General features: G+C 43.6%; 1 protein-coding gene across 2 annotated transcripts in view; it reads right to left on the reverse strand.

Moving 5' to 3' along the window:
- Nucleotides 1-27,200, reverse strand: part of unc-13-4A (BAI1 associated protein 3) — a 95,600-nt gene that overhangs the window by 56,016 nt on the left and 12,384 nt on the right. The gene's annotated exons all lie outside the window — the stretch shown is intronic.

Here is a 27,200-nt window from a genome sequence, read left to right on the forward strand (position 1 = left end):
GGCTGTCTCTCCTTAAACGTTCTCGAGGAATAATAATAACCATATTATCGATCATATCACTGGAGCCTGATTGGTCCTTGCACCCGGATAATTGCAATGTTACATTTTTAATGACGCGAGCGGCGGTAATAATTGTAAGATAAACGAGATATGATATCGATGTATTTAATGTGTAGAATATGTAGAATGTATGGAACAAGTTTTGTGCGATTATGGGATTTACCTTTCGAACGCACACACATCTGGCGCAGGACACCAAAGACACGCAGGTGCGAGTTTGTACCATCGACACTCGTAATTCAAATTGATCCACTTCAACCTAGTTCTTCTTCTAGTATAAAAAAAGAACTTTTGAAATCTTACGCGATGATATAAAAGTCGATAAAAAATAATGAAAAAGTAAACAGTTGATTTATAATCGTCTTTCAAAAGTACTTAAAAAATCAGTTCTCAGTGAAATATAAACGAAATAAAAAATTTAAATGCAAATTCGCGAGAGGAAAGTGATATTTCGGAGGTCCAATTGCAGTGCATATTTAAGGAAATACTGAATTGTTTATTAATAAATATAAGATTTTCAGGAAGATTTAGATGGATAATTAAAAGGGTGTGAATATTTAAATATTTGTTGTTTTTTATCGGCCTTCGTTCTTATAATATCATCATACAATATTTTATGTTCCTCTTCTATATTAAAACAAAAGCTAAATTAAAACTAATTAATTCGAAGTCGAGTTATAATTGGCAAAGATCGGTGATGCAAACTTGCACCCGTACCTGCCTTTGATATCCTCCGCCAGATGCGTGCGCTCGAAGGGTTGATATGTTTATTATACAAATTATATAGATTGCAATATAAATTAAAAATTATGTATTATTCACTTGTTATACAATAAATATAATTTATTATACAAATATACAACTATATATTGTAAATATAAATACATCCATTTCATATGTTTCTCTTAAAATTGCACAGATTATATTAATAATTATGATAATAAATACATAATAACGTAGATACAGATGCTGAATCACCTGACATCAGATTCCGAAATATCTCCGTTGTTTTTTGCATCAGAGGCAAACGTGCAGGGAATAAATTTTATGGTTGAAAAGGGATGAATATTGTAGTCAGCGATTCCTCCGAATCATACGATTTATTCCTTCCGCATTTTCCTCTAATACAAAGAAACAACAGGGGTGTTTTAAAATTTAACTGTGTGTGACTCACCCTGCATATCAATCCTGTCGTCTCCAAAAACAGTTTAATGTAAAAAAAAAAAAGTGAAAAAAAAAACAAATCGCACTTACGCGGACCGCAATTATTGTACGACTACCGTGATATACAATTATCTTAATTTAAGTTTCCAACATATTGTTGATAATAAGGTACCGTAAGGGAGGACTCGAGTGCCATAGGGACGCGAGTTCTGACATCGGGTTTTGCAGCGCGTGTTCGGAAGTATCCGGCATAATCTGCTGGATAAACGACGCAAAGTGGACTTGGAGGAGCGTAATTACGGACGGAGAGCGGGACGACTTGGGGTGAGCTCGCGAGTGCTTTCGGGTCAGGCATCTGTCCATTACCTCGTGAGCCGCACGTTAACCGAATCCCATTTGAAATGTCGGGTTCCCGCGATCGAGAGCCGAACCGGAGGAAGCCGGCGCAAAGGGTTGGATCGAGGGGTCGGGCAAATTAATCCGCAACCAGCTGCATTTCCGCTGCGGTGCTGCGTGGCGACGCAAAATACGTGCGCGAGAGATAAATCGGTCGGCCGGCACAATTAGGGCCGCGATTGCCCCCGGATAAACAATCGTCTCGCGCGGGTTCTCTCCTTCGTTTGAGAATTTCAACGGTCAAGCTCGACTGCTTCGAATTCTCCGGCTTCGGTGGCTAAGGAGAACAAAATCCGCAGATCGGTGGAATTGACGTACCTAGTGTGACACGCGTTGTTATTGCAAAATACAACGATATATAACAACGACAAGAGCCAAATTGCAGATACATTTGTCGTAAATATTCGACTATGATATTCGACTATGAATGAAAAGAACTTTCGACGAGATGTCGAGGGAAATGCAATTTCGTAGAATTTCCTTACTTTTTCTTTTTAACGCAAAGAAAAAGTATTTCCCGCCGTTATTTCAATCCCGTGAGGTGATCGTCTTTCTCACGCGATATTCTTCGCACGGCTGGTGTCGCCAAACGTACGATCGTTAATTGCGATCGATTCGGCCCGGGTCGCTCGTCCCGCCTCGCCCAGGCTCGCCCGCACATTCGGCGTTCGCTGTGGCGGCATTCGGCCGCATTTAAGCCCCGAAATTGTCCCCGGTAATCCGGGGACGCGGTGTTTACAAAACCGACGGCTGCGAGCGCCGAGCTTAAGAGAAGTAATGAGCCTCGCAGGAAAATAGGATGACACGGCTGGAAGGTAAACGCGCAAGGTAAACGCGACTTGGCGAGGTAATCCGTCAAGTTACACCGAGATCACGGAATCGCGCATCGCGGTGGGTTAACGCCGTGTTGTAAAATCACGTCTGCGCGCCGATCGAACGCGGGCCGCGTGCCCGCTCGAAAATGAAACGTCGCCCCGAGAGGTGTGACACTCGGCGAGCCCATTAAATCTTGACATACTCCAACCTCACCGGCGGCCCTCCCGTTGAAGCCCACCTACGCGCCTCTCACAGTTTTTCCTCGCCGCTGCGTAAAATATTGTACCACGTGAGAAGCGGCGTCAAATTCGACTGACGGCTCGGAGGACCGAAGCGAGCTTGTAATTGTATTCTCATCGGGGACATGCAAAATGCGTCGAGAAAAATCCGACAGTGGACATTTGTTCTCCTTTTTACCAAAGAATATTTAATTATTCTTTTTTGCTCTTTACACTTTATGCGCTTCGTTTGCTCAAAATAATGGAAAAAAAATTGAAAAAAGGATCTTATCAATAATTCGTACGAATGTAATTAATATAACGTATGAGATGTGTGTGTGTGCGCGCGCTATTGATAGAATATTGCATTGAAAAAGAGGGATTAATAATATATATGTGTATAATTTCCAGAGAGGCGCATGGCTATACGGGTGAAATCACGGAAATCTCTCGCGATCTTTTCCTTACGGCGGAACTCGAAATTGCCGTCGCGTGTCCAACGATATTTCGCAAGCATTACGTAGGTGTTCGTGTATTCGTACTAAAAGTAAACACACTGGAACTCGTTAAAAATAGTATGAACCTGTTAAACATAAAATACCTGAAATTATGTTACCGGGGATGTTTTTCTTTCTCTCTTTTTCTTTCCTATTTTTTTACGATCGCAAGTTGACAATGAATTTCTCGTCGCGGCGAATATGCAGAAATCGTTTTCGGTTGAGATTTAACACTCGCAAAAGAGATTAAATACTTGGAATTCTACGAGTTTTTTGCTGCTCAGGGAATATTATATTCGACGATGTCGTATATACGCTCCCGACATTAATAATATTAATCGCCACGGGAATGTATTCTGAGTGCTTCGAAGATGAAGGCTGCGTCTTCGCAATATCATATCTCGAAAGTTCACATCCGCGTGAAGTTTTAATGAAACTGTGTGGTTCCTGGGTAATATACCGTCATGGATAGTAGAAGAAGAAGAAGAAGAAGAGAGTAATAAATTTATGTAAGAGAGAATAACAGTTTCTGTTGGCGTATAACGACTTTCGGAGGAACCTCAGAGAGCGAGTCAACGACTCATCGCGACTTGCGAGATCGCTTAACGATCCACCCCGTTGTTTTGACTATCTTTCTATCTTTGCGACGTCTCGTGGGAATAATTACTGTCGGAGCTTTTATCGGCTGGCCAGGCAAGGCGACGCGATGCAATTCTCCCGGAGCGATGTAAACGCGAGCCGTGAGTTTGCTTCTTCTTTCATGTGTATCTGCAGCTTTACTTAGTTAGATTAATTTAATTAATTAGAATTTAAATCGGAACGTTAACGTTTAGTCTAACGAGACCGTACTTATATATTTAATTCCATTTTGATCATATATATAATATGCAGAGAAAGATGTTTCGTTGCAATTAAAAATTCTTTTAATTTTAATCATAATTTTATGTCAGATGTCAGATTATACGTACGGGTTTATAATAAGGATTTAATATTACGAGCGAACGAGTACGTATGTGTGATTTTTTCGAAAATTATGCAATTATATTATATTTTATTCGTCCGACGGTGATAAAATTAATAAAATTGCAGAGTATGTTCAGTAAAATTGGACATGCTTATTAATTTGTATCTGTATGACGAAATGTTGAGACATCGGAAGAAATAAACTTTGTTGACGAAGGAGAAAACGACTTTCAGTGCCTTGAAAAGCTCTTAATAAAAATGGAATCCCGTCGCTATTCGCGAGTGGCTATTCTTCCCGCTATTTTGATAGGTTCTTTCTCTTCACGGAGTAATAACCAACACTTTATCCTCACTGCGAATCTCGCAGCGATGTGCAAAAAACTCGCGGGCAGAAAAGGGCGTTTAATCTCGCCGAGTCACACGAAATAATCAGTGTTCGACATTGCAGTGATGATTTTCACTTGAAGGCCGATTCGAGATCCTAACTCCGTTGTAAAGTCCTAAGAACGAGATGAAAATTCAGCATTCGTATCGTCACGTACAACGAATTCACTGTACAATGTGTACAATTTCAGCGATTACTCAGACACAGAGAGAAAATAGACAGAAAAGACGAGAAAACGTCCCATTAAACTCTGCCCGACATTGTTTTTCGTTACACGGTTAAAGCGGGAGTCAATTTAATCGCGATTATTGACAGTCAGCCATTAATTAACGAGACATGCGAGGCCATCGCGCTGCCGCAGAACATGTAATTGATAAGCAGAACGGATTAAATTAAGTTAACCGATCTTCTCGTTAAAGCGTACAATTATTGGTTTGCTCTAGATTCGAAGTGTACTTGATTCAAACTTACCATAACTCGTTCGCGCGCGCACATACGAGTCATACGAAGTCATATATTTTATACGTATTGGGTGAGTTATATTTTAAACGCGAGGGTGAGCAAAAGTTTTGATTGGTTTCTCAAATATATAGTGACTGATGCAGTTTTATGAACAGAACCTGCACGGATATATAGGTATGTAATATGTCAAAGCCAATAGAAAATAATGACGATTACACGGTGGAGTGAACAAATCGTTTTAAATAAAATCGCTTAGTCCATTTTCCCGTCGCGAAATCCATCGAAACTTTTCCACTCACCCGATACATTTATCGGTATACTCCGATTCGTTACGTTAAATGTAGTGTAAAATAGAATTGCATGTTTTCAATATCACGCGTTATTTAATTTATTAAACGTAACTCTCTCTCTTCTCTCTTTTTCTTCCTCTCTCCACGGCTGTCTGTACTCATCGCGAGTTGGGAGTTGCAATTAAGTACACTTTCAATTGCGCGACTGGCGTATCGAGTTTGGTTTATTGCTTTTATGAAATTGTGAAATAAAAATGGATAAAAAACAATTAGTTACGCATGCTTACACACACATACACACACACATTCATTCACGACATAAACAATTCCTCTCGTTGCATTTGACGTGCCACGCGACAACGAAAAATTAACGCGAAAAAATCGAAGGTAAATTTGAGAAATGCGCAATGCAAGCTCGCGGTCTCTCGTTATACTCTCATTTCGCAAATCTGCTCATTGCCAATATACTCGCGGGGTGGAGCGGGGAAAAAAAGTACTCTCGATTGCAACTTTGTTTACGGAGAGCGAAGTGAAAAGCATGTTCGCACGTAACGCGCGCGGCACGTTCCCTCGAAAAGGCTGGCAACTCGAAACTGTTTTCGAACCTCTCTGTCTCTTTCACACACACGTGCATATTTTGTCAATCTGCAACTCAGATTTACGCGCCCGACAGACTGAACGTCGGGGAAGCACGAGCCGCTTTAACCTGAGAACGTTTAAACGTCTCGTTAAGGTGTGTCGAAATATTCTGCTTATTATACAAAGTATAACGCGTTATGAAACTTATTTTTAAAAGAATGATTTCTCGAGTCGAACGATTAAATATACGAAAGAGAAAAAGAAATGAGCAACACGGCACCTTCTCACGCAATCAGACGCTGGTATTTACCCCTCCCTGCTGTATTTAAAAATCGAAACCAATGGTCACTTCGAGCAATTCTCTCAACACGCGCGCGTTCTTATATTTATAATATCGTATTATTTTATCTTATTACGTATATAATTTTAACCTTTCCTTATGTAAGAGTAGCGTATAGGATGTATAAACAACATGGGAGCGAGTCCCTATAGACATGACCTTCCTTCTTTTGTTTATTCGCCTTATGCATACACACTAAGAGCCGAATGAATAAACGAGCAGTTCGAGCTAGTAAACACAAAAGAAACAATAGATAGCATAACGATAATATAATTCAGACGCCCGTCGGTGGAGATCGAGCGAGATACGGAGACGCACCGAGTGCTAGAACACCTTGGAGTCAGGCTTTCGCGCAATTACCTCACGCGATAATTGATTAAAAATGGCAGTTGGAGATCTCCAAGGGAAAACGCACGAGGAAATCACCAACGTATCCCAGCCTAAAGTTCACTATCCAGGACCAAGAGGTACAATGGACATCAAGGGAAAGCACACGAGATGTCCCTCTCAGCTGCTCAGATCATTTAGGTCACACCGGACCTCCGGGAAAACGCGGCGAGCCCGGTCTGGCGACCAAGAAAACATCTGAATCGGACCGGTGTCGAAGGGGAAACGCACGACGACACCGGTATTCGGAATTAAGAGAAATCAGCTAATTGTGTGAGGAAACAATGCTCGACCCCGGTCACCCGATGAACATTAGAGAACAATAATTTGATTGACACTCACCAACCTTCTGCACGAGTGGCGATGGCACGTCTATTTCGGGCGTCCAACAGCGACTAACTGCCTACCTCTATCGCGACATCGTTTTTATGATCCGCGTATTTTCCAAACGTAAACACATTGTTTCCCCTACCATTGATCTCACTGTGATCGTTATTGTTTTTCAACGCTACGAATGCCATCCATTTCGGATTTTCATGCGCAATACTCACACCTCGTACGATACTAATGGTTAGGTATTAGAAGCAAGAATAAATTCAATATTTTTATTACAATTGTGTGCTTTTCTTCAAAGGTATACGCAACAATAGATCGACGGCAGAAAAGGAAAAAGAAAAAGGGGCGAACAAGCAAAGGAAAAGAAAAAAAACGATATATGTTTCACACTTATATATTTCTTTTTCTTATTGTATGATTATGTATTTTCTGATATTTAATGTTATATCATGATATAGATATTATTGTAAATACATATTTATCTTACGTACATAATTATCTTTTCCCTCCGTGTGTAGCACGTTCAACGATACAACATCGCCTTAAAGAAAATATCATCAGACTCGGTGATTGTCATCTCGTTACGTCCAAGTTTCTTTACAAAATGAGCACAACACAACGTCTCATCCGTTACACGTCCGTTTACTTTTATTATCTCTATGTCTGACTTTCCGTAACGTGCACGAACAACGAGATTCGCCGCTCGTGATTCAACACGGTCGGAGTTAATCTACTTCGTGATATATAACACACGCGCACACAAACACACACACATACACACACACACACACACACACGTTTCCGACTCGAAGAGAAGCAACTTAATTAACTTGTGTGGGCGCTCGAAAATCCTTGCAGCGAATCCATGTCGCAGCTGCGTGTTGCACTTCAATGGCCGAATGCGTACGCATGTGCGCATGTGTGTAAATACGCACTGTGTAAGAAAAACATCCGATGTTTATTCCGCGAACGTATGAGAGCTCGTGTCCGCTGTGAATAGCGCCGACCGCAATCATAGCTCTCGCTTTTAGTCGCGCTAGTCAGCGTTTTGCCATTTCCATGTATATACGTGTGTGTATGTGTGTGTGTGGCTGCGCCTAAATAATTAATTGATCGACCTCGGCCCTTGCGATTCTCCCTAACATGATTAGCATCGTTCTATTTCTGTCGTCTCACCTCGCCGCTACACGACGCCCTTTCCCTCTTTTCCTTCATTTCCTTTCTTTCTTTCTCTTACATTCTCTTTCGCGCGCACATTACCCGCTCGGCCGTCGCAACCGGCGAGATTGTACGGCGAGCGAGTAGAAATGGAAAGAAATTCTCAGCACAAAATCGTACACGCGATGCTAATAATCGTTAATCGTCGCAACGTCAAGCTGGGGATCGATAAAGCTCCTCGGCGTCTCGCCGGCCACGCGACGGCTCTTAAATCTGAATAAAAAACAGCGACAGGCACAAGTCGTTACAACTTTCGGGTATCTCATCGCTTTCTCTCTTTATCTCCCTCCTGCTACCTCTCTTTCTCTCCTTTTTCTTCTTTCCTTCGCCTACCCTTCACCACGCACGATGAATATAAAATAGCGGAGCGTAAGTGAGAGTTACACGCGACAGTGACAAAAAGCAAATTCCCGTTCGAAACAACACGCGCTGTCGGAGGGTCGGAGGGTCGCTTCCGTTAATTAAAGATATTTTAGGGGGAGGAAGGCGGAAGAGGGTGGATATAGACGAATATCGTGCGATAAATCCAGTTGTTGTAACACGCGCCGAGTATCACGATCGCTTACGGCTCCGCTCAGTGCGTTCATACAAATTTTTATATCGACCTATTTAAAAATCGGGGCTGTGTTATAAATTTGACCGGCATAAAGTATTAATTAATATACAATGCGCACTGATTGTCTCGCTCGGCCAGATTTTTTAATCGACCATGGACTTTGGTCGACTCTGAGTTTACCTCAAGCGAGAAATTATGTTGCTGAGGGAAAGCTTAAATATCGCGTATTTATTTATTATATATTATAATATTTAATAAACTATTTTCCAGAGAGAGAGAGAGAGAGAGAGAGAGAAAGAGAACTTTGTTTTCCCTTCCCTTCGACGAAACTTTAATAATCGCGCGTGAAGAGATTAAATATCGAAGATACCGAAAAGCGATGGAAGGCAGGATCGATTCTCGTGTTCCTCGCAGACATTTAGCGTTATAGATACGCGGCTTTCTGAGTCTCATTACTTCGTCACATTCAGACCGGTCACATTTAGCATTGGATATACGACGAGAACACGAATCATTTTCAACCGCTGCATGCAGCGGAGCACGCTGTAATCCCTCTAACCTCGCGAGCTGGAGACCGTCTCTCCCTTCTACAATCAATCATATAAATTAGTTCAGCTTCCGCTTTAATCCAGGCAACGCCGCTACATCATTATGACACAGAAACGGACGTTCCTTATAGAATCCACGGCTGCTGGTTATAGCGCACATAAGAAAGAAAAAGAAGAAACGAAGGAAAGAAGAAAAAGATATGATGCACGACCCCAACTCCTTCGTGCGCTCATGCGGGACTGCTCATTTCGAAAAAAATACGCTGTCCAGCACCGGCCTATTAATCTTCTTTTGCCATCGTGATAAGCTTCAAGAGCTGAAGGAAGATTGAAAATGGTCTCGAGAATTTGAGCATAATACGAAAGGGCCTGTTATTTCACCGAGGGTGTGTATCGCGAGCGCGAGAGTCCTTCTCAAGAACGAACGAGCGAATTTCAAGACTCACATCGATCAGGGCAATTTTTACGACAAATTGAAAAGTTCGAGGACAGAAAGAGTGTTTTGTTGAATATATTCGCCCTTGGAAATCTGTGTGGGATCAGCACGCTCATGGGAGAATATCGCAGAAAGGAAATGAAACAGAGAGAGACGGGAGAAGGAAAAGGAGAGAATCTCCCCTGTGAAATTAAAAATCTCTTGGAAAATTCCGCGTGAAAGACGAACGCACGTCGTCGCTGGGGTGCTCTTCCGCGGCCGAGTCGGAAACGATTGGTCTCACGCTTTTGGACGACTCCCCGGAGCAACAGGCGCTTAAATATTCCATCGATTGTCCATCCCACTTTCTAGCGTAAGGAAACCGAGGCGGCCTCTCGTTGTCTCCCATGAGGCGAAGTTTCCAACGTCCGAGAAAGAGGAATGGTCCTTCCGCGATCCTCCGGCAAATTGATCGCGTATCTTGCGTGCGCGCGCGCCTATCGTCGACTCGCGAGTTACTTTAAACTTGGGCCGCTGACGAAAATTCGCGAGGGAGACGAAAGTCAGCCTCCCTCGAAACGGCGGAAGTGTTTGCGGAGCAATCGCAGGCGGGCGCCTTTGAAGTTCGTTCATTGAAGATTTTTCCGTGAAATGAAAATGGGCCGTCGCGAGGCGTGGTGAGGCGAGGCGAGGCGAGAGGCCGGGAGAGGCGGCGAGAGCTACGGCGCAACCTTGCTCGGGCCAATTTCATTAGCCGATCTGTCTGCAGCCCCTCTGGCGTCCCACTTTTTCACGCCATCGCCTGTTCTTCCACTTCAAAAGCACAGCCGCTAAAACGCTCCGCGGCAGTGATCTTTGATGGAGCAGCAGCCGGCAGCTCGCGAGATGATCGAAGCGAGCCTGAGCCGTGAGAACAATTTAGCACAAAGCACTCGCTCTCTACGAGCGAGAGTCTTGAGTGAAGTTCACGTCGCGGCGGCATGCGTGCACTTTGAGCGTTGCCCCCCTCAGCGAATGAATGTCCGCGCAAGCGAACTCACTTATCGGCCGCTCGTTACGGGGAGCCGCATGGGCGCGTGGCGCCATCGGTTAATCCGCGTCGGATTAACGCGTTTACGGTGTTATTATTGCTCGCGAAGTAGCGCGCGATAAGATCTCGAGCGGGACTTTGCTGATATAATCCTGATTACCCGGCGGATCTCATTAAAAGGAGGAAAAGGAGGACTCGGAGGAGCGTCTAAATAAAGTTTTATCCGCGCGAAGACCGAAATAACCCGCCGGACGGAGGAAAATACTGGCGACGAAGGCTGCGATCTGAAGGTGTGCGATCATCTCGAATGCAACGTATCTTCGGTCGCAACAATTCGCATCCCCATTTTCTTTGATGTGAAGCTGAACACAGATGGAATGCCTGTGGTACAGGTCAGCCTTCTCAGACGCATTCTTCGCAGTCTCTTGCGGAATGTTCAGTCTGTCACGCATTTAAGTCAACCATGATTGGAACCCTGATATTTGCAAGCAACTAAAGTTACGTCTTCTTCGGATAGTTTGCTGCATCAATTCGCTGTAAATTACACAGCGACAAAGCCAGTGTTGCTGTTGCTGAAGTATATGTACGATTGGTCGCGAGAGAGAGAGAGAGAGAGAGCACCTGTAGTACTCCGTAATTTTCCCCTTACCATAAATCGATACACTCTCCGGGCGGCTCCTAATTAGTGTCTAAATTAAGTACATGTTCTTTTTATATAAATAAAGATATTACGTCGAGTACAATCCTCTCCCGTTATATTTTCGACCGGTGACCAGAGGATCACTCTTGCTCTGTCAGATTTTGCCGTATTGATTCCTTGTCGATGTCGACGCAGCCGATATCGATATCGATATCGATTTGGCGCGACGGCACGAAAACAGTAATATGTAATATCGAGAATGAACGTAAGGAATGTCGCGTAAGATAAAGGGCGAGAGAACCTTTCCCGTGCGATAACGCGACCGGTGTTGTCGCGCTACTTCAGTGTTGTACGTGAAAACGTCATTGCACGTTGGATATTGGTTTGAAAGAATAAACTGGGCGGTTTACACGTGCACACATGCACGGGGCAACGTAAATGTTTTACCGCGCTACGTGGAACCTAAGAATACGCCGATGCACGCGGACAGTCGTTTGTGTAGAGCGAGCGCACTTTTCAAACGCGCTTTGCACACGAGCAATGTCCAGGTACGTATAGATATATAGCACTTGATAACACACCATTACACGGCATGCATTATGCAAGCCGGAAGAGCGTGGAGGAGCTAATTTTGCTGGACAATTTTTCGCGCGTTATTACGCCGTCGTAATTAATCCGTGACGTTCGTTTACCTACGTGATCCGGCTTTAAGTAATCCGTAACGTAATCCGTAATCCGCTAATCCGTCACCGTCATGTGTCTCAATCGTCCCAATTAAAGCGAGAAATCGACAGATGATTGACGGGCGCCTCTGTGTGGACGCGGATAACGCGAATTGTGTGAAACTTTACGGACGAACGACTGCGCGAATCCGTTCTCATGTCTGCGACGACGGAGCATCCGCGTCAGATGATTCTCGTTCGCCTTGGACGAGAATGTAACGATGTTTCGCTTTTTATAACGGTCAGCTGAGCGTCAATAAAAGCGGATGTTTGTTTAGCGTTGGTGATATACCGTTGCCACATTTACTTGCCTCCGTTACTTCATTCCGCGCTGCAATTTCAAATCCCGTTGCTCGCTCGCAGCGGCCAAATTAATTTCGATCGCAATTTCTAATAAGCCACAATTAACCAGCACGTTTATTACCGCGCGCCGAGCGCTGCGAAATTGTATCTCGCGCGCGATGCGGTTCTTAGTCGTTCGCCTCTCACCCCGCTCATCCATAAGAAGTAACACCCCTTTGTTACGTAGATAGCTCGCGGCTGTAAAGCCGGGGGAATCGTTTCGGTCAAGGCGCCATGTCGTGCCGCGCAACATGTAAAATTTGCACGTAGCAAGTTCCCCGAGCTCTCGCCGAGAGGAGAGTTACCGCAGTTACCGCGACGGTAAATCATTATGCGTCAAGATGTTTTCCCTCCTCCCTTTCATTCTTCGTCCAACCGCAATCCGCTTTTACGAGTCAAACGTGACAATTGCACAAATGAGATGAAACGGTGTTTTTAACTTTTTTCTCTCTCTCTCTCTCTCTCTCTCTCTCTCTCTTTCTTTATCTCATTCCTTCTCTTTGTCACCAGAAGTTATGCAACATTTACGAAAGTTTTACAACGAACGAGGTAGTTAAAGGTTGCAAAATACGAGCGAGCGGAAAGCGCTAATGTGCCGTGCGACAAATCTTTCGCCGAGCAGGAGCGACGCACTGCGTGCTCACGCCAAGTGACTAAATTAATTCGAGACTTCACGCGGCGGTAGCGTGAAGAACGTGAAACGTCGCGAAATAACACCTATGCAATTTTATTTATTTATTTTTTGCAGGCGCATGGCGCTCTAAAGTGGAACGAACAAATTGGTGCTTGTATCGACCGACTTTTGTTGCCATTTGTTCCGCTCTCTCTCTCTCTCTCTCTCTCTCTCTTTCTGTTTTCTTTTTCTCTTTTCTTTTGCCTTGCGTTGCGAGTGCGATGCAATTTGTCGAGGAACAACAACGAGAACTAGACGAGCTCGTGTCGGTGATGATGAGGACAGTACGACGTGTGGTGCTGATAAACGTTTCTCGCTCACGTCGCTGTCATTTCGCGCAATTATCGAACTGGCGGCAAGAGTACGAGGAAGCGCAAGCAAATAACCGATAAAATACGACAGTTGTTTACATTCGTTCTGACGTGCGTCATCGAAGAACAACATTGATCATCTGGGAAATTATATTTGACGCTGATTATAACAAAGTTGTGGATATTTCCCCGCGCGCGTCCAGATGTGTCCGGGTAACGATACTTTGTTCCCGATGCTCGATAACAAACGTGCGAGGAAGTGACAGAGAGGGCGAGCGAGAGGGGCGGGGCGGGGGGGGGGAGGAGCGCGCGCGTATGAAATCTCCGGGATTCGCGGCTCGTGTGACGGGGGCGGCCGAATATCAATTTCGCGCGCGTGTTCCGCGTGTCGAATTTTCCCTTTAACGCACGCACACACGGCTGATGGTGGGTTAATTACGCGCACAGTGGCGGCGACACACGCTTGTACGCGACGTGCGACGTTGCAGTGTCGCTGCAAACAACGAGTGTTTACGTTGTCACTGCTACGCTCTATCGATCGTGTTCTTTTACAAACCATACCGAACCTACTTCCCCCGTGAGCGCTCTACACCGATGCAATATGCGTGTATGAGCGACGGCAACAATAAGCGAAAGAATCGATAGTGACGCGTCCGGTAAATAGCTATTACACCATCAGAACCTTATCATCCTCGCCGCTCCTCTTCTCGTATACAGTCGCTTTTCCGCTCGTTTTCTCCTCGCGGACGAGGAAATTGCTGCGTTTATCGATAGAAGCCTGCGTACGGAAAAATACACGCTGCATTTCACTCGCTTCAAGGATTCCATACGCTTGTACGCCCACAAGTCCCCGCAAAAGTTGTTCATAAGCTTATATCAAGTCCAACTTCGAGGTACATTTCGAATCCTGCCAAGTTCGGTACTTCAAGGAAGAATATTAAATTTAAACAAGACAAGTTATATGAAGGAGAGTTTCAGTTCGCTTCTCACACAGAGTATAGATTTTGTAATATTCATGAATAGAGAGGGTAGGTTCTTCTTTAGAGCGCCTGATAATGAGCTTTCGTCAAATTTACGATGAGTATGCTTTCAAGAAAATATTCCGCAGCGAAGATAACCGCATTGCCCGCAGCGAGGAGAATAAGTCGAGCGTCCCGACTTTAGAAATTTTCTTGCGAAGAGTCCGATCGAGGGTCTCGCGCAAAATCACGCGAATCGTCACGGGGTAATCTTCACGTCGCGTGTCACGGCGGGAAAATCGTCGCGACAAGAACGTTGTTGCACGCGACGATCCTCCGGCGACGTGACACGCGATAAAGCACGACCGTGCGTCTCATTCGCGCTACGTTGGAAAAATTGGCTCACCGGACGAGTGGCGCTCGGAGAACTTTACGCTCAATACAACGGAAGTTACACATCCATATGGAGCGAAGTTATTAATGCGGGTCGCCGATGCACACGCAAAAGTGCTGAGTAGTGCGCGACATTCTGGCGACGTTGGATTATAGAGCGCAATAACTCGCAACGCCAATTTATACTTGGCGCGTGTGCGATTCAAGGTGAACAACTCGCACTTTCACGCGACCGACTATGAAACTATCGATTTTAACTTTCTAACGACAGATCTGCCCGCCAGCGAGCGTGTTTCGTCGGGGCGCGGAACACTCCCCCGGCTAGGGGTAGCCGACAGAGTCGGGCGTTTGTCGTTCTTCCTCTTTTCTTTTTCTTTTTTGTTTTTGTTATTTTGCGATGTATCTCCTCGAGTGCGGAACCAGAAGCGACATGCATATTACGGGGGAGGTCGCAGAGAGGATGGAGGAGGAGGAGAAGGAGGATGAAGAGAGGAGATACGCTGTCGGAAGTGTAGATAGTAGAACGGGCGTGCGCATAAAACGGATATATCTTATCGTCGAACTTGTTGCACGAGCTGTCGGCAAAGTGATAGACAAACAAAGGCGTTCGCGGAGGGCATAATATAGCTTCGACATCTCGGCGCGGCAAACATTTTAGCCGAGTGGTTCGCCCGGCGCGAGCGCCGCGTTGAAATCCGAAATAAATTACCCGACACGTTGACTCGCAACTCCGTTGCAGCAGACAATATTAGCGAGCGCGATATTAGCTCCATATAGGTAACATCTCCGACTCGCATGAGAGATTATAATCCCTCGGTACTAGGAATCCGGCGAGCGTAGCTCAACAAACATGCAGACATGCGGTTGCAAACGTTTACGGAAGCGGCTGGACGTCCAGCGCAGAGGGGGAGGAAGGTAATCAGCGTTATTAGCGGAAATTAAAGCTGACTGCGTAAAAACGATCACGACCGCGTGTAACGTAATCTTATTTTTTTGCCCGCTTCACGCTATATTTATTAGCTGATAATTCGAGGCGGAACAGTTAAACGAGGATAAAACGAGTAGAATTGTACGCGATATTTAGGGAAATCCTACGTCACGTTTCAAATATTTGAATTTGTTGCGCAAATCCTCTCTTGAGAATACCCTCTCTCACTTCTCGGCAGAAATGGAAGCGAGATAACGAATCAGCAATACCCTTTGGAGCATTCGCTTACGCTTAATGTTATTTAGGACATACCCTCGCGAACGCGTTCTCTCTTGCCCATTGTATCTCGCCCATTGAATAACGCGATTTTATTTTCCAATTTCGCGGCGTAATGCCGAAGTCTTGTCAGCACGCGGCAATTGGCCGGCTAAGAACGCGAGATAAAATCAACTCGCGATTATTTCACCCCGGCACGTTATTCCGTAGAGTGTGCACTCGCGCGCTTACGCATTCGATCTCATGTATCTGTTCTTCTCAATCCCTTCTTCCCCCTTCTCTCTCTTTCTCCTCCGAGTTTTGTTTCGTGATTTAAGGAAGTGTCTGAGGCACGACGATAATCTCGCGCTGTAAGACTGATAGCCGCCACTGATTCCCCGTACTGGCTCGCACGAATGCGTCACGCGGCTATATTTTCCCCTTTCTATTTCGAGAGGTGATAATTTTGTGTCTCTCGGAACGAAGGTAACAATCATCGATTCGCGAGGCTCGGGAAACGACGGCCGCTATTTCCGCTATAAATAACTCGATATAAAATAACGAGCGGTGAGCTATACGGAGATTGTTAATAGAGAAACCCAAGACGCATCGACGGTATTGACTCTCCGACTTATTTGTGTTAAATATTTTCTTTCTCCCTCTTAGCGTGCGCCGCGTCTTGCATGCCCTTAAAATCTTGAGTCTTGGATCAGAGACCCTCTTGAACATTCTGCACACACAATATTCAGAGTACTCGAGGGAGGAACAAATTTCAAGTAGTTTAGCTACCGTACGCGTCAGACCCGATAAGCGCGTCTGACTGATGAAAGTCATCGTCTACTTCCAGCATGTCCAGGCGCCTCGCATCAAATTAATATCACGCACGAAAGAAATGACGTCGCATTATTTATAGCTCTTCCGCGGACTCCCCGACCGTCGGGAGATAGTCGGCGAGAAAATAGAGTCGTGTGAAAGTCCATCGATCGCTCGAGCGCGCCCGCATGTCCGGGCTTAATCGGGCGTGTATTACGCACCGTATGACGGCCGAACAATACACACATACATACACACACACAGCGCGGCCACTGTAGAGCTCGCGCGCGCTCTGACGCACGCACCCAGTTTCGAGAACGCAATATTGCAGCCCTGTTGTACTATCGGCAATCGACGGTTAGCTCCTTCACAAGTGGATGGCCATGCGCCGCCGGGACCCTCGTCAAGGGCTACTTTCACCCAAGCAACAAAGTGTACTTTTGCGGCGTCTACCTCACGCAGCAAAGCTCTGGCGTTTCAAGGGACTGCGATTTTCCAGCCCACATTTTCAACGGCAATGAAAATGCGAATAATAACTAACAAATTATACGCACGATTAAGCACAATTTACATGTATACGTTTAGAGCAAACAATATCGTATTTTTCGTAAATATTTATTATACTTATTGTACGAAAATTTTCGAGAAAGTTTGCTCTATGAGTCGTAAAATTATAATAATATAAATATTTATTGTATTTTTTATTCCAGTTTTTTTTTTTTAATTGTTCTGCAGTGCCGAGGAAATATTCTAAAGGTATTATCATAAAAAAGGTATTGACATTTTCCACATTCCCCAAGATGTTTCGTAAAATACGCGATAAATTGTAAGGAATGCCTCAGAGACTCGACATTTAAGTCGACTCGACATTTAGTTCTGATTATTCTCCTTCCTCCTGCTTTCGCTCAACCTAAAGTATAATCGAAGAATAGCAAGGATCAAAGATGCAGAAGAGCTCCGGGTCCTCCTGCGGGAACGAGCTTAACGTATCTCTCAGCATTCAGCGAGGAAACGTTTCGGAACCGTCCGGGTTTTCTCGCCTTCTGAACGTATGATCTCCCCGGATGGAAATCAACGACAGTCTCGTCATCGCAAAACAGCCGACATCCCCTGAACGGCCGGGACGACGTTCAAGGGCGCCGGTGAGAAGAGCGAGTTCCATTGCCAGTCGATTCTCCCTGACCTAATTAAGCGACATTTAGCAGTTTCCGAGAAGCTCTTCGGGAATTCGCTTTCAGTCCCGACGCTGAAATCTCACGAAGCGCGCGCGGCGCCGAAGGCAAGGTAATATCGCCGGAACTTCATGGCGGTCGATGATGAATTCTTTGGCGCTGTTTTGTTTAGGGGGCCGATACGGAGCGTCAAAAAGGCTAATTCCCCGACAAAATAGCTCGCAATGAAAAGAAGTGATGAATGACGCGGGCCGTATAATTAGCCACTTTGCGAGCAGCTGAAACATCCCAAGCAAATTGTCAATTCAAAGGACGAAAAGCGTTCGGTGTTGGACTGGTAACTTTGCCGAGGATTTTCACAATTTGATACCTAAGATATTTTTTCTTCATGATTCGAGTCTCCAAATGCGACAGTGGTTGGAATTAATTGTGCTTCCACATGAAAAAATAATTTGTAGTCAGTTCACATGACAGAATCAGACAAAACTCGATACATTGAAATTTGGTTGAGGGATAACCAAAAATTATTAATTGAACAGAAGTCCTACACAGCATTGGAATCTCTCTCTGCAATTGAATTTTCGTCTAGCATTCAGACAAGAGAAAATTAGTTATACGAACCGAATATTTTTTCCCGTGCTTTGATAATTCGATGTCAAAAGAAACTCCATCGTCTCTTTGTGTGTCGTCGCTTTGTCAGCAGAATATTCTGATATTTATGTTAAAAATATTGATTACGTTTGGGATTTCACATACATATAGAGAAAACTCGCAGACTACAATGCATGATATCGCGTCGCACACCGCATTCAGCAACGAGCAATTTAAGCAGCTCGTTGCTAAGACGCTTTATTGCACGCCCTTAAAATCTTGAATCCTTTTCTGCATATTCTACATACAATACATTCGCATTCCGGATATCTCGGAGAGAAACAAATTGGAAGTAGTTCAGCCATCGCGCTGGTACGTCTGACTAATGAAGATCATTATCTACTTGCGCCAGGAAATGCGCAAAAAAGAAATATATATAAGACGTAATAAAAGTCGCTTTGAAACTCAACCACCTCCGAGCATCAAAATATGACTCCTTCCGAATTACTGGCACACAGCTAGAGATAATATTATTCGATATATCCGAAACTTTGTTGTAACTTGGAAGTTTGAAGCCTCGGGTCTTCGAACATTGTTCGAAGATTTGAGATACCGAAGCTATCTTGACGGAAGAAATTTTGGGAAGCGCGGCAAAATTCGAATATTCGGGTGTTCACGCTTCGAAACGTCGGTAGTTGAATCGATATTTGCCTCGAAGCTGCAGAAATTCGAAACTTGGAAGGACCGAAAGCTTCGAAAGCATTTACAGCTGTACTCGTAACTCTAAAGGAAGAAACTTTGTTAGGAAAGGAGAGGAAAATAGAGAGAAGAAAACAGGAATGTTGGAAATTGCAAGAGAGCGCGATGAAGAACGACGTTGTCCGCGCGACGAAAATCGGCATTACCCGTATTCAATCGTGCAATTAAAATCTCTCTCCTATATGTCGCGCTTAGAGCGTTGTCGCAGCACTTTCGAGATGACTGATGGAGGGCAAAATTGGGCCGAGACGAGCACCTGATGCTTTGACGCCATCTCCCTATTCCCGGGAATTGCATGAATGGCCACATTGCAGCTTTTCCCACCTTTCCCTCCTCCTCTTCTCTTCCTCACCGATACCTCTCGACGTCCATCTTTTCCGCATTGCTGCCACTCAAAGATGCTTCCTTCTTCCTCTCGCCATCTTTTTCTCCTACTCCTCTCGTGCACGATGTACCAAGAACGAAATCTCTCAGCTCGTTCGATCCTTTCTACTCGTCGATGCGTCATTCCGTCTCATGTGCTCGCCCTCTTTTCTTATTTTATCAGTCGGTACATCTTCTTAATAAATGCGACATTTTTGCACGTGAAAAAGAGAGGTAAAAGCAAGAGAGAGAGAGAGAGAGAGAGAGAGAGAGGAGAGAGAGAGAGAGAGAGAGAGGAGGAGAGGAGAGCGCAATTAGCCGCGCGAGTAAAGACATGAAACGTGCGTCAGCTTGCGCGTCGAACGTGATCCACTTTTGTCCGTTTATTTTTTGCCACCCCTTCATATTTCATTGCACCGCCGTCGAGACGTCGCAGACGCCGAGTTTTCTCTGTCTCTTTTCACTTTTTCCCGGTGTTCGTCTGCGCAATATGTAGCTTTAACCGGCGGCAGCGTGGTGCGTGTGATCACCGTTCAACATGCACCACATTCCCGCCGCATTTCCGCAACCGAATGTTTAAAAACAAAAGCATGCGCAGCCCCGCGGCAACACGTAACCATGTAATGTCCGCTTCGTTTATCGAAATCGCATCGTGCACCGTGATAATTGGTTCGATATACGCACTACGTTACGACTTTTGCATGAACATTCTGCGCGAAATTTTAGAAGACCGAAACAATAAAAAAAAGAGTTATCAACAGCCACCCCTCTCTCGCTGATTCTACCTTAATTGTTCGATTGTTTGGAAATGACACTTCGTATGCGCGATATTGTAAGCTTTCACGAGAGAAACAAAGAACTATTTCAAAAATTCACTTTAATCTGAAAACGATCGAATATTTCTGCACTTTTTTACTTTTTCTTTTTCAATTTAAAACAAAAATAAAACGACAAATTGAGGGGAAGAAATATTGAATTCATCAAACCGAAAATCCGAAAATGAATGTATTTGCCAATACAAGGTATTGCTTCTCAACCTTTTCGATAAAACAATAAAAGATAAATACTTGCGTGAAGTTCTTCGGCGGCCGAGAGCGATATTTGCGAGAGCACCTCTGCACGAAGCACTTTTATGTGTTGCGTCTTCTGACGGGGCAATTACACGTTGGCACGTATAAAAGTCGCTACCGGCGAAAAGCAAAGATTACTTTCGGATATAAATCACCTGATTAATAACAAGATAACGAACGGTTGTCGGCTGTAATTGACGCTCGTGCGGGGAAGGTTAACCATCTCTTTTAATCTCGCCAGTCTATATTACAGTTACGGCAGATACTTCGGCGCGCTCGATACGAGATCATCGGCTGTGGTTCAGTCGCCTAACCGGCTAGTTCCCGTCGAGTCTTCGGAAAAACCGCACTTTCTTCGATAACTAAAATTTCCACGTTATCTCCGATAAATTGCCGAGCCAGCTCCGCCATGATCACGTTCCGAAGCGGAGCTGAGCGCGACGGACCTGGTCGGATTTAACAAACGTGCCGTAAACGGTACACTCTCATTTCTCGTTATTTCACAGGAAAGATCTGTGGTGAATTTTAACGAGGGCTCAAGCGGAATTAAGCGCCATCTTCGGCGGCTCGGACGACGTCCGATGTGCGTGCGATGCCGGTCGGCAGCTCGCGGCGGAGAAACGAAACACGCGCAATATCGAACTGGAACTATCGCGCGCGCGTTCTTTTTATTCGCAAGAGAGACGCAAGCTGCGCACACGTGTCTCAGTGGCACGTGCGCGGGTTACGTTCCTTTTTCTTTCGGACTGTTTTTCACGCGAATAAGTATAGTATCGACATAGTTTCTCTCACGTGCCGCATAAGCGGATGGAAGCAAAGTGAGTGGAATCGAGACGCATATTATTTCGTGCATAGCGCCGACCTCACCACAAAGCGGAAACTTTGTTAATCAGATATCAGACGAGATGGCGGTGACGCAACGTCACCGGCGGCGCTTTTTCTACAAACGAAATCGATTCGCGGCAGATATCGTCGGGCGAGACCGCTCCGTTCTTCGCGAAGTGCCTCGGAACCGATGACACTGCTGGCGACACGTCCAGAATCAGCGGACTCGTAAACGAAAGTGACGTAATTCCGGGCTTTTGTTGCATCGCGGTTGCTGCGGTATTTGTTGCGTTTCAATATGATAGCACGAACAAAGTGCAAAAATATTATGTTGGGCGAATGCAAAAGTTTCGATGGATTTCGCAATGGAAAATTGTGTATAGACCGAGAAATATTATTAAAAACGATTTATTCATTCTATCAAGTAATATTGCCGATGTTTTCTATTATCTTTGATATATTATACATCTACATACTTGAGTGCTGCTCGTAAAACTGGATCTTCGAGTAAGCCGGCAAAACTTTTGCACTCACTCACAATACGCCGAGCGAAAGAAAAGCGTCCGCACCCTCTTTGGATTTAATTCACATCAAGGGAAAGATATATTCGCCGAGTTTCCAGCGGAATAAATTGTACTTTCTCGTATTAACATGTCTCGAATAAGAGAGCAATACTTGTAGAGAGTAACACTTTTCTTCTCCCCGCAGTGAGATTATCCCGAAAAAGATGGCGGGTGCAAATCCTCTTTTTTTTGCTCGCCGATAGATAGGATGCTTCCACACAACCCATGTAAATTTCGTATTCCTGGCGTTTCGATGAGGGTAACGCGATGGAGAGAATAAGTCGAGTATATTTTCGGCTCGAGCGTGGCGGGCGAATGAACCTCACCGGAACGGCGTGTAACGACCTATACGAATGTAAATTTTTTTCTTTTCTACTGCGGGAGAGTGAGACCTACCCAGCTATGCGAGTTTCTCTATCGGCCCATAAATAATGTATGCCCGTCGGTCATACCTCATAACATGGAAATCAAACGTGGACGCTGTCAAGCTCGATCCGAGTAAGTGAATTTAGACACGACGTTTTATATCGCGTCCTGTGACACTTTGACGATGATGAACGTTGTGCACGGTGAGAGAAAACGGAAGAAATTTCGCCGTGACATACAGAACAGTGCATACTGCATTCAAATAAATGTTACTTGTTTCTAAAGCATTTCATAAATTTATATATCCGTAAATCTAACACATAAGTCGTATCATAAGCCTACTACACGCTGAATCTCGCGTCACTTTAGCGTCTCAATCGAGAATATTAGAGTGTGAACTAAGAATATTAAATTAAAACAAATATTCGAAAAGAAAATAATGTGCGATAAGTATATATTTTAAAACTGTTGTCAGGAAAATATTCTTTGCTGAAGAATCATTAGTTGGAAGAAGAAAAGTAAATTGGACAACTGATTTTCTTATCAGTTGTCCTGTTGAATGCTATTGTGCAGTTTATGTAACCCGTATATAGTTTGAGAACAATCACGTGAAATCGTGAAATACGCACGATACCGCGATCTTGGCTCATCTAATTACGGTTCAATTAACGACTGATCGCGACACGTGGAAGAAACACGGCGAAGGGATATTAATATCGCATACAGCGCGGAGGGAAGTTAAATTATACGTTCATCGGAGGCGCGTTTTTAATAAACGCGCGGTGAATAGACGGGACGCGCGGAAAAACGTTGCAGTGTATTCGCACACACGTAGGCGCTTTTGCGCTTTCCGCGTGAAATAATATACCTAGTCGTTTGTGATCGAACATGATATAATTTTTCAGCGAATCCGCGTAACATCTGCGCCGCGGAATACTCTCCGTGATCATCATCGTGCGCGCATGAATTTCCACTACCTTGCATACGCACACACTTTCTCTTATATATATGCATGCGAAGTTATACAACTATATATATGCGAATTCTATCGGACATAGAATTATTCATTAATGTATTTATATTTAAACCGGATAATTTCAAAGTTAATGCCCGCAACACATCGCGACGCGGTGCGGATAAATATGGTAAATAAATTAAATGAAATATCGAGTGTGTATGTGTGTTTATGTTACTCTTTTCACCGACGATATCGAGAAACGTGTTATGGGCGCGAGTAACTACCTTATTCGTTACAATTGCAAAATATTAAATTTGTTCCCAGCTGCGATGGAGTATATGCACCAGTGAAAGCCGAGAAGCGGAAAGCCTCGGAACGGATTGAATGAGATCATTAAATCGCGTCTGATACGAATCTTCGACTGCGCAATCGTAATCGGCAAACTCAGCTATCTTATCCCATTTATTCAACCGTTCATCTTCTACCGCATATCTCGCGTTCGTCTCTCTCGTCCGTCGATCGAGTGACTGATAAATTCGTTATTGATTCGCGCTATTCGTCTTATCTTATTTATTCCACTCGTTCTTTATCGTCTCGTTTGTCTCCCCCCCCTCCCGTTCGTAGATCGAGTTATTGAAAAAGAGGCCGCTTTTGTCGAAGCCTGAAAGTGTTATATTATATTATCCGACTAGAGATTTTTCCTCCCTTTATCACTTCCTCCCTTTCTTTCTCTCTGTTTCTATGTGTACCGAGAATCAAGAAATAATATTGCATGCGATAATCAGAAAGACGTGACAATTGGAGTGGCTATATACATACAGAGTTCTTGTGAGATTATTTGCAAACTTCAAAGGAAGCTCGCATAAAGTAAAAGCATACGAAGCATTTTCTTTGAACATACCAGGCTTTGTTGAATTTTATATATTCCAAACTTGAACGATGTTGAATGGAGGGATTAGTTTGTCATTCCACGATTATTTTATTTTCGCGCGAATATTATAGCGACACGTTTCCACTCGCTTCGACATCCGCGTTCGACGGCACGCGTGTGCACAATAACATATAATATTTTATAATCCAAATAATGACGCGTCTCATTTAATGAATAAACAAAATTGTAAAATAATTATGAAAATTGCTAGAATTATATTTCACTTTATGTTACAGTAGAACGTGCTACCATAAATATATGTAATCGTGTGCATTGGCCGTGTATGAGGATTTATTATTTCCGTGCCGGTATAAAATATACTATGTTTCAAGTGGCGGAGGTACAAATTTTGTATTTCACAACGGAAGCGCGTGCTCGCGCATATTTTTAGCTGAAAATTTTTTGCATGGACAAATATGGACAGCCAGCGAATATTCGACGGTGGTCCAGCGTAATTTCTGAAATATTTCCATGTCTAGCCAAGAATGATTAACACGCCGCGAGAATAGAGAAAGTAATCCGTATAGCTGACCGAACTCCGAATAAATCGCCGGAGGCGAGCTGTAGAGTGTCTTAATTGTTAGCAGCAATCGGAGAGGCAATTTCTCAGTCGGCTAATCGCAAGAACTTCCACTAATGTCTGCTATTCTCTCGATTAATGTACCTTACCCGACAATTATCTATCGTCATGGAAGGACCTCGGCTTGATTTTCCACACGGAATTGCGACTGTAGAACGCACCTATGGCGGGACGCATGTAATTTCGAGCTAATTACTGCCGTTACTTTCGTTCTTTTTATCGATCTGTATGCGGGACAAATAACTGAGAAAAAACTTCGCTCTTGCATGTTCTCATACCTGTTCGCTGCAATAAAATATTTCTGAGGCTTACATAGTGCTTACAAGTGCATATAAATCTGGCATTTTTGTAGAACATATAATATTTATTATTCATATACACACACTATATATTATTTATTTCAAATAGGGTTATTTGTCCCCTCTTGGCTGCATATTTCGCGTGGATAAAAATATAAAAAGAAAATTATATATAGATATCTGAATTTTTATGTTTTTAATGACATTTTTATGTTTTCAGAAAAAAAGTTTTCAGCTGAAAACACTTTTAGTTTTATTTGATATGGAATGATAATTGAATGATGGAATGCAAATATGGAAGCAATTAGATTATTGAAATTCAGAAAATTTGTGTGTTGGAAAACAAAGAAAAAATAACTTCAATGTTCTATATGTATTCTATATGTATGCGTGGGATGTAAGTTATTATATATGAGATTTCTTTGTAATATCGCAACAGCGCCCATTATCTAATTAAATTGTATGTTATACGTCTATTTGCGCAACTCGCGAATGTTTTCAATTCGCTGTTAAGTCGACTGATTGAAGGAAATGAAATTTCTGATTTTTACAACCGGATTTGCTTCATTTTTTCATGTACATGTGTATATATGTGGTTATAAATATATCGTTTCGGATATGCTTACATAAATTTGTGAAATACCGTAATGGTAATGCATTTATAATTAGAAATCCAATAGATAGGAAATTTAAAGCTCCGTTTTTAATTGCGCAAATGAATGTACCATATATATGTACATATAGAATAAATGTTTCAAAAAGGACGAGCTAACTACGAGAATATGTATATTTTTCCCATCTTCTCATCAAGACGAACAAAAAATTTCCTATAAACGCTCAGTTAAAAAAATTAATATGAAGTCAAGATTGAAAGAATTATGTTAACGATGTTAACGTAATACACATACAATAATATTTATTTAAATTATTAAATTCACACACTTGTCTTTTATCTGGGACTCCATTTGGAAACGATCTTTTACTCGATTTCGGTTGACAGCGAACGACAACTTTTACAAAGAATAGAAGATGGATATCGATCGACGCGCAATTCTCCAGGAGTGTTTGAACGCGCAGGACAGTCCATAACGCGAGTAATACAGAATTGTATTGCTTCACGCGATGGACATTTCGCGATGAACATTTCCTTTCGTCTTTCTTTCTTTTAGTCTTGAAAATTCATTTAAATCAATATTATTATACGTTAACATCGAAATTCATTTCTTAAACTTGATTTGAGATTAATTTTTTAACTGAGCATTTTAGTCATTATATTCCTTGGGACTTTTCTCTTTGATTTGATGAGAAGAATATAATTACATACAGCTACACTTTTCGAAGCGTAAATTGCGTGTAGAATTTCCCCTGTGACACACCCACGCACGTATTGATGTCTGCACAAGCATCGCATTATTCGCACATTATTATTTGCGAACGTGACCGAGCGATTGTCCATCGAACGTTTCAGAATACCGCGCTGTATTAGAATACCGCGAATGTCAACGGTGACGATCGTTCGAGTTATGAGTGATATTTCATCGAGCACCTCGCGCACGATCCGAAGTATTCTATGTCGACTGTATTTTCGAGAATGCCCTCCTTAACATTCCGATCGCGCGGCAAGGGCGGATAAATCGGATTATGGCTGTGTCCAGGGGTCGCACACGTAAAGTGCACACTCCATGGTGCTTTAGTCGCTTTCGGCGCCATTTCTTCGGGCGACACATTCTAAAATGTGCGTTTTCCTTCGGCGGAACGAAGAGGCTCCGCTCGGGAGAAACGATATCCCGTTTATCGTTTGAGGCAAGGTGTCGTCAAACACGATAGTTGAGGAAAAAGGATAGGATTTCCGCCTTACTTTCAATGAGGAAAGAGAGGAAAAAAGATAGAGTATTGACTCTTCAGTAGCGACGTCGCATCGGGGGTTCCTTAAGAAATTGAGAAAACGCTGCGGCGACGCCTTTCGGCTTTTCAACCAGTTCTAAAAGTTAACGATACACGATCCCCGGTCAAAGAATAAACGTAAC

Source organism: Harpegnathos saltator, unplaced genomic scaffold (genome assembly GCF_003227715.2).
Source record: "Harpegnathos saltator strain DR-91 unplaced genomic scaffold, Hsal_v8.6 scaffold845, whole genome shotgun sequence".
Lineage (NCBI taxonomy): Eukaryota > Metazoa > Arthropoda > Insecta > Hymenoptera > Formicidae > Harpegnathos > Harpegnathos saltator.